Below are 13143 nucleotides of genomic sequence, written 5' to 3'. Positions count from 1 at the left end.
CCAGGAGGAGGTGGGAAACGGAATGTCTGTGCATATTGATTTTTATTAGGATTCCTTTAAAAACCTTTTAATAGGGGCTGATTTACATAATCCTCATGAACATTTGTAAAAGCAAAAACATTTCTCACCCAAGTTGAAACATAGTTAAAAAAAAACAGGAAGTAAATCTTGGATTGGGTAGAGTTAAGTGGTTGTATTATAGGAAGCAAATCTTGGGTTGGGAAGGGTTAAGTTGTTGTATTTATTTATTTTATTTATTTATTTTATTTTTTTTTTTTAGAAAGAAATGGTTTGTATCAAGTATATAGGCCATGGAACAATAGCTAAGCCAGGCTATTTCAGATGCGGGATCTGGCTTGTCTGGGTCACAGCAACACACTGGCTTCTGAAACCTGTCAGTTTCAGTCACTCAGGAGGAGGCAGAAAGGTTTTGAGGAGTGGGTACAGGAGGTGGGAGCAGAGAAAAAAGAAAAGCAGAAGATGCTTATAACTGAGTGCAAAACCCATTGTAAACTCAGCCCTATTGCACTAGGAACCCAAACACACAAGGCAGCCATTCCCCCTTGTTGCAATGAGATGGGTAGGAGGGTATCTGATCCTGCCCTGGTTTCTTCTCTCTGTAGCCTCCCCTTCCCAAGAATCAGAGATGTACCCAGAAAACACAAATATGCTTAGTTGGAAAATGCAGGCACAACTCTGCTCCCTCTCCCCCTCATTTTTACACCCATCCCCCTTCCCACCCACCCCAAAAATCTAAAAGAGGAGCAAAATGGCCATGTGTTTGTTCTTTTTTCCTTATCAGAAGTCCTTCTTTTCCCATTTTCATCTCCTATGTTTCAAATGGAAAGGTTTCAACTATTAAAATGTAGTAAGGACATTGGCCAAAAATCTTATAGGTACCCTTATGGTGACTTCTAGGCTTGTAAATGAGAAGGTGAGGTGAAAACCCAGAATGTTCAGGGCGCCTGCATGGCTCAGTCAATTAAGCGTCTGTCTATGGCTCAGGTCATAATCCCGGGGTCCTGGGACGGAGCCTGGTGTTGGTCTCCCTGTTCGTAGGGAGTCGGCTTCTCCCTCTCCCGCTGCCCCTCCCCCTCCCCCCGCTTGTGCTCTCTCTCACTCTCTGTCTCTCTCAAATAAACAAAATTTAAAAAAAGAAAGAAAACCCGGAACATTCAGTATGGGGAATGAAAAGGCACCGAAAGGGGTTAAAAGCACAGATGTTAAGTATTGGATGCTAAGACCACGAAGCCTTGTGGATCCAAGGATGGTCTTATCTCCCTTTCAGAGCTGAGAAAACTGGAGCCCCGCCCCCAAAGGAAAACCCTGCCTCAGACCCAGTGTGTGGGTCTGTGTTTACATGCATGCAGGGCTGACCCACAGAGAAAGGGATAGCTGGCCCTAATCAAATTCCCAAAGCAACATTGGCCAAAGTGTTCTCTGGAGAACGTTAGTCCTCCTCACAAAAAGTGTCCTGTGTCCCAATGAATGATGGAGACACTGTGCCCATATCACCATTTGAAGATGCACCAAGCACTTTGACATGTTACAGACACAAAAAAGTTCTAAGGAAAAGTAGCCTACCTAACATAGTTTGACCTGGCATGCCCTGCTTAAGCACAGGAAGCTTTTATCAAATTATTTGTTCTTTCATTTGAGAAGCAGTGGGCACAATGGTTGGGGACAGGAGATCACCAAGAAGTGTATCTGTATGACCTTGGATGGATGAGTTCTTCAACCTCTCTGAGCCTCAACTTCATCATCTGTAAAATAGGAATCATAATAGCAATGATGAGGAAGTGCAAATGAACTTTGCAGAATAGTTTCTGGCACAATAAAGAATCTCTGCTCTATTTTACATTTTGCATGTAACTTCTATTTATACTTCTTAGAATTATTGAACATATCTTGGGAAATACTGGTCCAATTAGTGGACTCACTAATTGGAACTGGGAGAACAGATGCACCCTTTTTTTCCCTCCGATTTTTAACTTAGAAAGTTGCCCTTTTCTAGAGATATGATGTGACCTTCCACAATACTTAATTGACATAGCCTATGTGGGTAAGCCACTCTAACTAGCAATAATTATGAATTATTAGTATTTGGCTGACAGTGAAGAGGTATGTAATTTGTCATATAAACTGGGCACTTTTGAGAGCAAAAAAAGGTACTACTAATGATTATGTCAGAACAGCAGTTGTAAACAGGGTCTATCCCAGGCAAAATGAGAGGCAAAATTACTTTACCAATGAATAATCTGAAATCATAGTGGATGACTATTTTTGGAAATCAGGTGACCTGAATCTCCAGGAATCTGCCAGTTGTTGAGTGAAATTTAATGGCTGTATAATAGAGTAGAAAACCAACTGCCTGAAGTTACTAGTCTCTGAGTCTCGTTAGAGCAAGAATTCTTTCCTTTTCTTCTTTGGATCGCTAGTGCTCAGTGTCTCATAGATATTCAATATTTTTAAAAATTCATTTAGTATTTAGTTCAATAGATAGTTATTAAGCACCTACTATATGCCAGGCACATTTCTAGGAACTGTACAGGTAACAGTAAACAAGCCAGTCCTGTTTGCTGCTCTCACAGAGGTACATATTCCAGACCAGAGAGAGACAATAAGGAAGTAAGTACATAAATAAGAATGAATGTGCTGGGCGCCTGGGTGGCTCAGTTGGTTAAGCGACTGCCTTCAGCTCAGGTCGTGATCCTGGAGTCCCTGGATGGAGTCCCGCATCGGGCTCCCTGCTCAGCAGGGAGTCTGCTTCTCCCTCTGACCCTCCCCCCTTCTCATGTGCTTTCTCTCTCTCTCATTCTCTCTCTCTCAAATAAATAAAATCTTTAAAAAAAAAAAAGAATGTGCTAAGCTCTATGGAGAAAAAAATGGGATAGCTTGATAAACTATAGTTTATCTGGATTAGACCCAGTGGCCTGGCAATGCCTCTCTAAGGAGCCTGAGTCTATAATGCTGAGCAAATGAGAGCAATAAGAGCAAATTGGCAATAAGAAGGTCCCCTGGAAGGCAAGGGAATGGAGAGTAAAAAGGTCCCATGCAGGGAAAGAGTTTGGTGGGTATCATGAACAGGAGGAGGGCCAGAAGGATTGGGGACCCCAAAGGGGGGAGAAAATGGGTAGCAGAGCAGAAGGGAGCAGATAGGAACTAAATAATTGGGCCTTGGAGATGTGATCATAGAATTTGGATTTTTTTTAATATTTTATTTACTTATTTGAGAGAGAGAGCATGAGTGGAGAGAGGGGCAGAGGGGGAGGGAGAGAATCTCAAGCAGACTCCATGCTGAGCTCAGAGCCCATTGTGGGACTCGATCTCATGACCCCGAGACCATGACCTGAGCCGAACTTGTATGCTTAACCAACTCAGCCTCCAGGCGCCCTGGATTTTATTCCAAGGGTAATATGCCGTCAGACATAGAAGGGCTTACAGCTGGGTAATAACATGATTACTTGACTGAATGAATGAATGAATGAATGGTTCCAAGTTTACGTCTGCACCTGTCACTTCACTAACTGTAAAACTCTGATGTAACTTCTCATCTTCAATGAGATTTTCAAATCTAAATGATATCTAAAGTCCTAGAAAAGACTAAACTGTTAGACTGCAATGAAAGTTTTTCCCTTAAGAAAACCATTCATTTGGAAGATGTGAAACCCCATCCAGGGAGCATACATTACCTAATGTTCTTCTTTTTCTTATTCTTCCTGTTTGTCTTCCTATTACTCTATCCTTTCTCTACTTAACCCCTAAGTTCAAGAGAGAGAAAAAAATAGCAAACATTTCAAAATGGATGGGCTAATAAACCATGTGTATTCAGCATTCAGTTGCCCTAAGAGGTTTGAGCTGACGAATTCTTTCCTTTGTGGTTAACCCTTTGCTTATTAGGGGGAAGCCACCCCTCCCACAGAAACTACATTTCATCTGACACAAAAAAAGGTTGGTGCCAGGCCTGGAGAGAAGGCTGAGAGAGAATAGCCATCGAAGGGTAGCATCAAAGGATACACAACAACAGCTCTGTGTTCTTTCTGTAAGCACTGGACTACAAGTCGGGAAATTTGGGTTTTGGTCCAGGTTATACTAATGCACTGTCTGACCTTGGGCAAACACTGACTGAATCATTTCCTTTAGTCTCATCCTTACAAAAGGATGATAACATCTGCCTCCTTCACGTTGCAAAATAAGGCTACTTAGAAAATCACGTGCCCTATACTTTCAGACATTTAGAAACACACTACAGACACCCCCCCTTTCAGGTTCCATGGATTTCTAGAGCTCTGGGCTCACGGGGGAATATTGTAGGGCATACTCCTAATTATTTATTCACAGTTGCTGCCTCTCTTCAGACTCCATCCAGCAGAAGCGTTTGAAGGAGCAAGTGCACCGTGAAGAGAAAGCACAGGTCTCTCACGGACATCAACAGCGGAGCAGGATGACAGAGAAACAAGAACATGGGCAGGATGCCTTCATAGACGTCATGTCAGAAAATAGGGATCTGAGTCACGGGCATTCTCTTTGAGAATTTAATTAAGATGATGGGTATGCAATAGCTTCAAATACATGAGGTTCAATATGAAAATAAGGGCAGATGCGTACTCTGTTCTGAAGTTGTCTCTTCTCTCGAGAGTCCCTCAGCTGGCCTTATGTAACATCAACAAAATGGGAGGGGTTTTTTTTTGTTGTTTTTTTTTTGGAGACAGAGGAAGGGAGGAAAGGTTCATAAAACTCAGTGGATTGAACTTGTTATCTGGGAAGAATTTGTTCTCTTGGAAGGCAATCTTTATCTGTATTTCCTCTTAGAATTATGGCTGATTGCCCTGTCAAGGGCATTGCAGTAAGCTATGTATTCTGTTTGGTAAGGGTACTCCATTCAGGTTGCAGAATTTGGTCTTGTTTTTGCTCATTAATGCTGACTGCTAATGTGATTTACTGCTGCTGTGTAGACTTAGCTCTCACCCTTTAGCCAACAGGAAATGGCACAGCTGTGTGAGTGTTGAATAATAAGTGATTACCCAGTTGATCATACTTTTCTCGCTTATAGCAAATTTGACAAAGAAATTGCATTCTTCAGAGACCAGGACCACATAATTTTGGTTCTGTATATGATTGGGCACCCTTAACCCTTCCCAACTGTTCCTTCCAAACTTCAGTGTCCTTGACTCCTGATGGCATTTCTTAGGGGAAACAAAAAGATAAACACATAAAGGATTAATACAGGATTATAAGACTCATTGATTAGTTAATATACCAAATACCCATATACACTTTATATCAGTTTGTCAGTGCAATACGAAAAAACATTTAAGGAACTTCCCTAAGAAAATATTTTAAAAATGAGTGCTTTATAACTTGTTATCTTTGAAAAGCATATAGTATATTCAAAAGATACACCTTTTTCAGGATTCTAGGAGTAGTCAAAGAAAAGCAATTATTGCTGAGCACAGAACAGGCCATCTTTCAGATACTGCCAGAGCTTCATTGCTAATCTGATGTTATTTACAGAGCCAAGTTACTTATGGCTCTTGCATGGTCAAGTGGCATTCAATATTTTGATCCAAGACTTAAAAGATGGAATCAGAAATGTCCTGTCAAGTTTCTGGAAAAATCCTTTGTGGAAATTCTTATCCCTTATGATGAAATGCTAAAAATAAGTGGAGGGGAATGTGAAAATTTAGTTGAGGTTGCTGTTTGTTTAAAGAAAAGGCAGTAATTGTTAGATCAAACTTAAAAACAAAAACACCCAGTAACCACTATGTTATTATTCCTGAACTCAATATAAGGAAACAAAATAATTGGCCAGGTTGAACTGAAAGGATTCATTAGCTTAGGCAAAGACAAAGACAATAGGTTTCAAAGCTTAAATTTAACGTTAAATTGCAGATATTGCTCTGTAGCAGTAGCTTTAGACATATGATCGGGCAGAGGGGCTACTACTTTCATAAAAAACAAACAAACAAAAACAACCAACCCACCAACCAAGAAAAAAGTCCGCAGATGTTCTCTGGGAGGCTACATCCAGAATTAGAGGTCAAATTGCAATCATTTTGATAATAAGCCTCTAAAGAGATGTCTAGGTCAGTCTGTACTATTTATTTAAAAGTTGAGTACCTTAGATGAGTTATTTTAGAACTTGAATGGCGCATGATGCATGAACAATGGATCACTAGTGATTCCAGACCTAGGATTTGAGAATTGCTGCTCTAAACCAGATTTTAGAGGGGGAACATGTCTTTTTTGACACTACCATTTCGACTGCAGCAGAGAGGATGCAGTACTTTAGATCATATTCTCTTCTGGAGGGGTAGGACTTAGAGTTTTTGGCTTACCTGTTAAAGACTATAGAATATATGACAATATCAATTCTTTCTTCCTTTTTGCTGCAGAAATGGGAGCAAAATTATTTTCTTTGCTTTCAGTGAATTATTCAAAATAGTTTATGTTCTTACCCTAAAAGATCCTTCCAGTTAAATTTTCTTTATATCTGGCTATAAATTAAAACCCCAAATCTTATTCTTTCCTTTGAAGGACACCTGTTTAAAGGAAGAGGGCATTATGGAAAATATACCCCAAATGCTCAAAATAATACTCAAGAATATCTAAGGTAATGCAGGTCCAGATAAGATCTTGCAACCACTGATTTTTTAAAGCATTTATGTGGGAAAGAAAATTACTCTCTTATCCCTGGCCAGCAAGAATCTTCTCTTCTATAAACATCTTCTAGTCTTGTGGGTCCTCTGGACACTCCTTCTCCACTCCAGTCTCCAAGGAACCCTCTCTGAAAGGCACTGCTTTTCCTAATGCCGGCCCTTACTGAGTGTTGCTGAATGTGATTATGAACTAACTGTTAGCGCCTTAAAACAGGCCACCTAAATAGAGGTCAAATGACTCACCACAATCTGATCGTGGCCCTTATCCAAGACGTTTCTGTAGGTCATATCACTGTCACCAAACCACAACAGACTGGCCATAAGTTAAATGCATATGTAAGCGTTATGATGCAATGTCTGGTAACTAACAAGATGTGTTAAGTCATATGGAAAAAAGAAAACAAAAAAACCTGTCTTGTGCTTTAAAAGCAGAGAGGAGGTCCTAATACATCAATTATACAATTCATCTTAATTTTAATTCCAAACAGAAAGCTACCATCAGCACATTGTTTGTAGCCATTGATCTTAATAAATATTTACTGAGGGTTTCTGCCAGTACACATTGTTTGGGCTTATAGCCTCAACGGTGCCTCAGAAAATGCCTCCTGGTGCTCTCACATTGTCCCAGCAAGGTTATGGGGTCAGTCAAGTGACTGCTTTTAGGAGTCCCCCGTGTCATCCAGTCCACATAGAGAAGTCTAGCTTTGTGTTAGACAGGCTCACTAAAGGCTCCTAACATGTTGGCACCAGGGCATTTACGGCAGTTCATATACAATTAAAACAGACATTGGAAACCAAATTTTATAGTACGTCAGAAATCTTGGCGTGGTGTGAAAGAAAAAAAAATAAGGTGAATATGAATGTGTTTATTTTTATTAAAAAGCCGGAATTATAAAGAAAGACTAATATTAGCATGCTAAAGAGAGGCTTATTTATTATAATGTACAATGGAAGTCATTCAACTTTGATTCATTTTCCCAAAAAGCTAACTAGCTTTTGCCCAATTAATACATCTTAGAAGTTTTCCCCAAATGGTGCTTTCCACATATATAAATTCATAGTTTTATTTCTCCCCAGAGTTCTCAGTTTGCATTTTCAAACAGCCTTGTTGAGTGCTACCGGGCCTATGCTTCTCAGTCAGAGGGGCTGGAAAGTCAGGTCAAAAGAGTTGGAGAAAAGAGAATCAGGAGCCTCTGCAGCTCCCTGGACCTCACTTACTAGGGCACTCCGAGGACTGTAAGACTTCCGCAGGCCTCTCAAACTGACTGACGTTGGTAGAACTTACCACAGGGCCCTTAAACAGTCTCAGGTGAATGAGGAGAAGACTCTAGGAGCAGCAATTCTAATTGTGCAAGTGTCTTTCTGGGGCTAGTAAGCCCCAAATGTCGGGGTGCAAGTGTAACAGGAGAAGTCCTTTACAAAGGAGGGGCAAATTGGATAATTCCAGGCCCCTGATATCCACTGTCCCTCCAACACAAGTCCCCAAGGGCTTTCACTACTATGAGGAAAATCAGTTTGTATTAAAATATAAACAGCACGTTAGACTGCAAACCCTATCTCCAAAGGAAAGCTGGGCTGCAAGCATGATCTCTAGGTTTTCTAAAATTTCACAGGAGTAAAAACAATGAAATTACCATTTGGAGAGCAACACTTTGCTTAGATCTTGAAAATATAAATGATCCTTATGTCATTTTAAAAAGCCCAAAAAATTACCGTTTAAAATTAAATGCAAATGAACAGTTGTGTTCACCTTGCAGAACAGAGGCAGGTTCAGTTCAATGATGCATTGCACTCCCCTGTCTGATCTTAAAACGTCTACAGAAAAGCTGCAGTAAGAAATTGAGATGTAGGTCCTTGCAATGAAACCCTTTCTCAGTCATGAGCCAGCCCTAGAGGCTTATGGGCTCAGGCAAACACCATTAGTTACTCACTCTTTCCTCTCCCATCTAAATCTGGTTCAAATATCTCTCAAAGAAAGACTTAAATGGACGGTGGGAAACTCAAAAGGCAATGTTTCTACTGAAGAGTGTATGCACTGGTGGTCTACTCACTTTTACTTTGAAAATCATGGGTCATTTTATGTATGAGAGGCATCCATACATAATGGCTTCCCATACTGTTGGGAGTATGGTTATTTTGATTACCACTAACTAGTTGTGTGATGTTGAGCAAATATTTAACATCTCTGAGTGTCAAGTTCTCTACCTGTAAAATTAGAAGGCTTACGACCCACATGACCTGTTAGATTTTGTACAACTCTGATATGCCATGATTTAAGACTTGGATTGTTGTTTATTTTTATTTATTTATTTATTTATTTATTTAAAGATTTTATTTATTTATTTGAGAGAGAGAGAGAGTGCACAAGCGGGGTATGGGGCAGAGGGAGAAGCAGAATCCCCGCCGAGCAGGGAGCCCGATGCGGGACTCAATCCCAGGACCCTGGAATCATGACCTGAGCCAAAGGCAGACGCTTAACTGACTGAGGCACCCAGGCACCCCTGGATTGTGTTTGAGATCAATAGGAAGAACTACAACCTCCATGCCTACTTTCTATCAGACTACAGCATCTGGCTCACAAATGTATGGCTTTGGGCACTTTATACCACTTTTCTGGGCTTGGATCCTCCACAGGCACTTTTATATTTTGACTCAGGAATCCAACTACATGTGTTGAGGTCATTGGCCTATAAGGCATTTAATTTCTGTCTCGTCGAAATAGTATCTTTTATAAGGCATTAAGAAAAATCCGTTCACATCCACTTCAGAAGAGCAGATTGCCACATGGTCAAATGAACTGGTCTCTTCAGATGCACACATGCAAACATAACTATAGATTATGTCATATCATACATGCCCCTAATGACATGTATCATACAGATTTGCGGGTTGGGGGACTTTTTTCTTTATTTTATTGAAGTATGATTACATACAGTAGTTAAGTATAGACTTTGAGTGTACGGATGAGTGAATCTTGACAAATGTATATGCTCATGTTATCAATGTCCCAAGAAAGATGTAAAACACTGCCTTTGAAATTTTCCTTAGCTTTTTTCCCAATTTCTCTTGTGAAAGGAACAACTATGGTTTTGATTTTATCCCCATAGATTAGTTTTGCCTATTCCTGGACCATGTGTTGTTTATGATTGTTTAGATTGATCTATGTGATTGCATGTATTTGCAATTTGTTCCTTTTCCTTACTGCATAATATTCCATCGTGTGAATACACCACAATTTATCTATACTTCTGTTAATAGACAAGTTGGCTTGATTCCAATTTTTCGCTCTAATGAATAAGGTTACAGTGAACATTCCTGTACATGGCTTCTTGGGGACTTACATTTTCTTTGGCAGGGGAGGGGTGTGTGTATATTAATACCTAGGAGGGAATTGCTGGGTCAAAGGTGAAGGAGATATTTAACTTAATGAGAAATTGCCAAACAGCTTTCCAGTGCTGATGTACTATTTTACTATCCCATCGGCAATGTGAGTAATTCCATTGCCCTACATTTTTTCTGACATTTGGTATTTTTACTTGTAGCCATCCTAATGGATGTATAATGATATCTTTTTGTGGTTTTAATTTGCATTTCCCTTATGTATTTCCCATATTTTCATATGTCTATTGGGAATTTATATATTCTCTTTTATGAAGTATCTGTGCAAAACTTTTGCCCATTTTTATTGAGTATTATCTTTTTACTGTTGATTTGTAGTTTTAAAAACTATTCTCCTATGTAAGTTATTTGTCAGGTGTATGTACTGGGGAAATTATATCCCAGGCCGTGGTTTACTTTTTCATTTCTGTAACAGTATCTTTTGAATTTTGGTAAGTTTTGTTTATCAATTTTTTTCCCTTTTTGCCTTCTGTTTATAAATATTTTCCTACCCCAACTTCACAAAGATACTCTCCAGCTGTTTTCTTTATAGGCCTAGTTTTTAGTTTCTGTCTTAGGTCTGTAATCTTTTTACAGTTAATTTTTGTGTATAGTGTAAAAAATATATATGAATATCCAGTTTATCTAGCACGTTACATTGGGGAAAATTATTTTACTATTAAATTTCATTGACATCTTTGTAAAACAAATTTTGACCATAAATATACAACCTATTTCTGTACTCTCTATATCGTTCCATGAGTCTATTATCTATCCTTACACAAAAATCACATTTCTCAATTATAAGCTTACATGAACTCTTGATCATACAGTGAAAATTTTCCAAATTTATTCTTCTTTTGGAACCTTGTTTTAGTAATTGAAGGCCCTTTACATTTTATTTTTTATTTTTTTATTATGTTAATCACCATACATCATTAGTTTTTGATGTAGTGTTCCATGATTCATTGTCTGCGTGTAACACCCAGTGCTCCATGCAGTACGTGCCCTCCTTAATACCTATCACTGGGCTAACCCATCCCCCGACCCCCCTCCCCTCTAGAAACCTCAGTTTGTATTCCAGAGTCCATAGTCTCCCATGGTTCGTTTCCTGCTCCGATTTCCCCTGCTTCATTTTTCCCTTCCTGCTATCTTCTTTCTTTTTTTTTTTTAATATATAACATATTATTTGTTTCAGAGGTACAGGTCTCTGATTCAACAGTCTTACACAATTCACAGCACTCACCATAGCACATACCCTCCCCAATGACTATCACCCAGCCACCCCATCCCTCCCACGCCCCACCACTCCAGCAACCCTCAGTTTGTTTCCAGAGATTAAGAATTCCTCATATCAGTGAGATCATATGATACATGTCTTTCTCTAATTGACTTATTTCGCTCAGCAGAATACCCTCCAGTTCCATCCACGTCCTTGCAAATGGCAAGATTTCATTCCTTTTGATGGCTGCATAATATTCCATTGTATATATATACCAAATCTTTTTTACCCATTCATCTGTCGATGGACATCTTGGCTCTTTCCACAGTTTGGCTATTGTGGACATTGCTGCTATAAACATCGGGGTGCACATACCCCTTCAGATCCTTATATTTTTATCTTTGGGGTAAATACCCAATAGTGCAATTGGGGGATCGTATGGTAGCTCTATTTTGAACTTTTTGAGGAACCTCCATACTGTTTTCCAGAGTGGCTGCACCAACTTGCTTTCCCACCAACAGCGTAGGAGGGTTCCCTTCTCTCTGCATCCCCATCAACATCTGTCGTTTCCTGACTTGTTAATTTTAGCCATTCTGACTGGTGTGAGGTGGTATCTCATTGAGGTTTTGATTTGGATTTCCCTGATGCCAAGCGATGTTGAGCACTTTTTCATGTGTCTGTTGGCCATTTGGATGTCTTCTTTGGAAAAATGTCTGCTCATGTCTTCTGCCCATTTCTTGATTGGATCATTTGTTCTTTGGGTGTTGAGTTTGATAAGTTCTTTATAGATTTTGGATACTAGCCCTTTATCTGATATGTCATTTGCAAATATCTTCTCCCATTCTGTCGGTTGTCTTTTGGTTTTGTGGACTGTTTCTTTTGCTGTGCAAAAGCTTTTTATCTTGATGAAGTCCCAAGTGTTCATTTTTGCCCTTGCTTCCCTTGCCTTTGGTGATGTTTCTAGGAAGAAGTTGCTGAGGCTGAGGTCGAAGAGGTTGCTGCCTGTGTTCTCCTTTAGGATTTTGATGGACTGTCTCACATTTAGGTCTTTCAACCATTTTGAGTCTATTTTTGTGTGTGGTGTAAGGAAATGGTCCAGTTTCATTCTTCTGCATGTGGCTGTCCAATTTTCCCATTTGTTGAAGAGACTGTCTTTTTTCCATTGGACATTCTTTCCTGCTTTGTCGAAGATTAGTTGACCATAGAATTGAGGGTCCATTTCTGGGCTCTCTATTCTGTTCCATTGATCTATGTGTCTGTTTTTGTGCCAGTGTCTTGATGATTACAGCTTTGTAATAGAGCTTGAAGTCCAGAATTGTGACGCCACCAGCTTTGCTTTTCTTTTTCAACATTCCTCTGGCTATTTGGGGTCTTTTCTGGTTCCATACAAATTTTAGGATTATTTGTTCCATTTCTTTGAAAAAAGTGGGTGGTATTTTGATAGAGATTGCATTGAATGTGTAGATTGCTCTAGGTAGCTTTAACATCTTCACAATATTTGTTCTTCCAATCCATGAGCATGGAACGTTTTTCCATTTCTTTTTGTCTTCCTCAATTTCTTTCATGAGTATTTTATAGTTTTCTGAGTACAGATTCTTTGCCTCTTTGATTAGATTTACTCCTAGGTATCTTATGGTTTTGGGCGCAATTGTAAATAGGATTGACTCCTTAAATTCTCTTTCTTCTGTCTTGTTGTTGGTGTATAGGAATGCCACTGATTTCTGTGCATTGATTTTTATATCCTGCCACTTTACTGAATTTCTGTATGAGTTCTAGCAGTTTTGGGGTGGAGTCTTTTGGGTTTTCCACATAAAGTATCATATCATCTGCAAAGAGTGAGAGTTTGACTTCTTCTTGCTGATTCGGATGCCTTTTATTTATTTT

The sequence above is a fragment of the Callorhinus ursinus genome, unplaced genomic scaffold (genome assembly GCF_003265705.2).
Source record: "Callorhinus ursinus isolate GAN/ISIS: 27379988/994484 unplaced genomic scaffold, GSC_fseal_2.0 scaffold2, whole genome shotgun sequence".
Taxonomy (NCBI): Eukaryota; Metazoa; Chordata; class Mammalia; order Carnivora; family Otariidae; genus Callorhinus; species Callorhinus ursinus.
The sequence above is the reverse complement of the archived record's forward strand: the minus strand, read 5'-3'. Positions refer to the sequence as shown.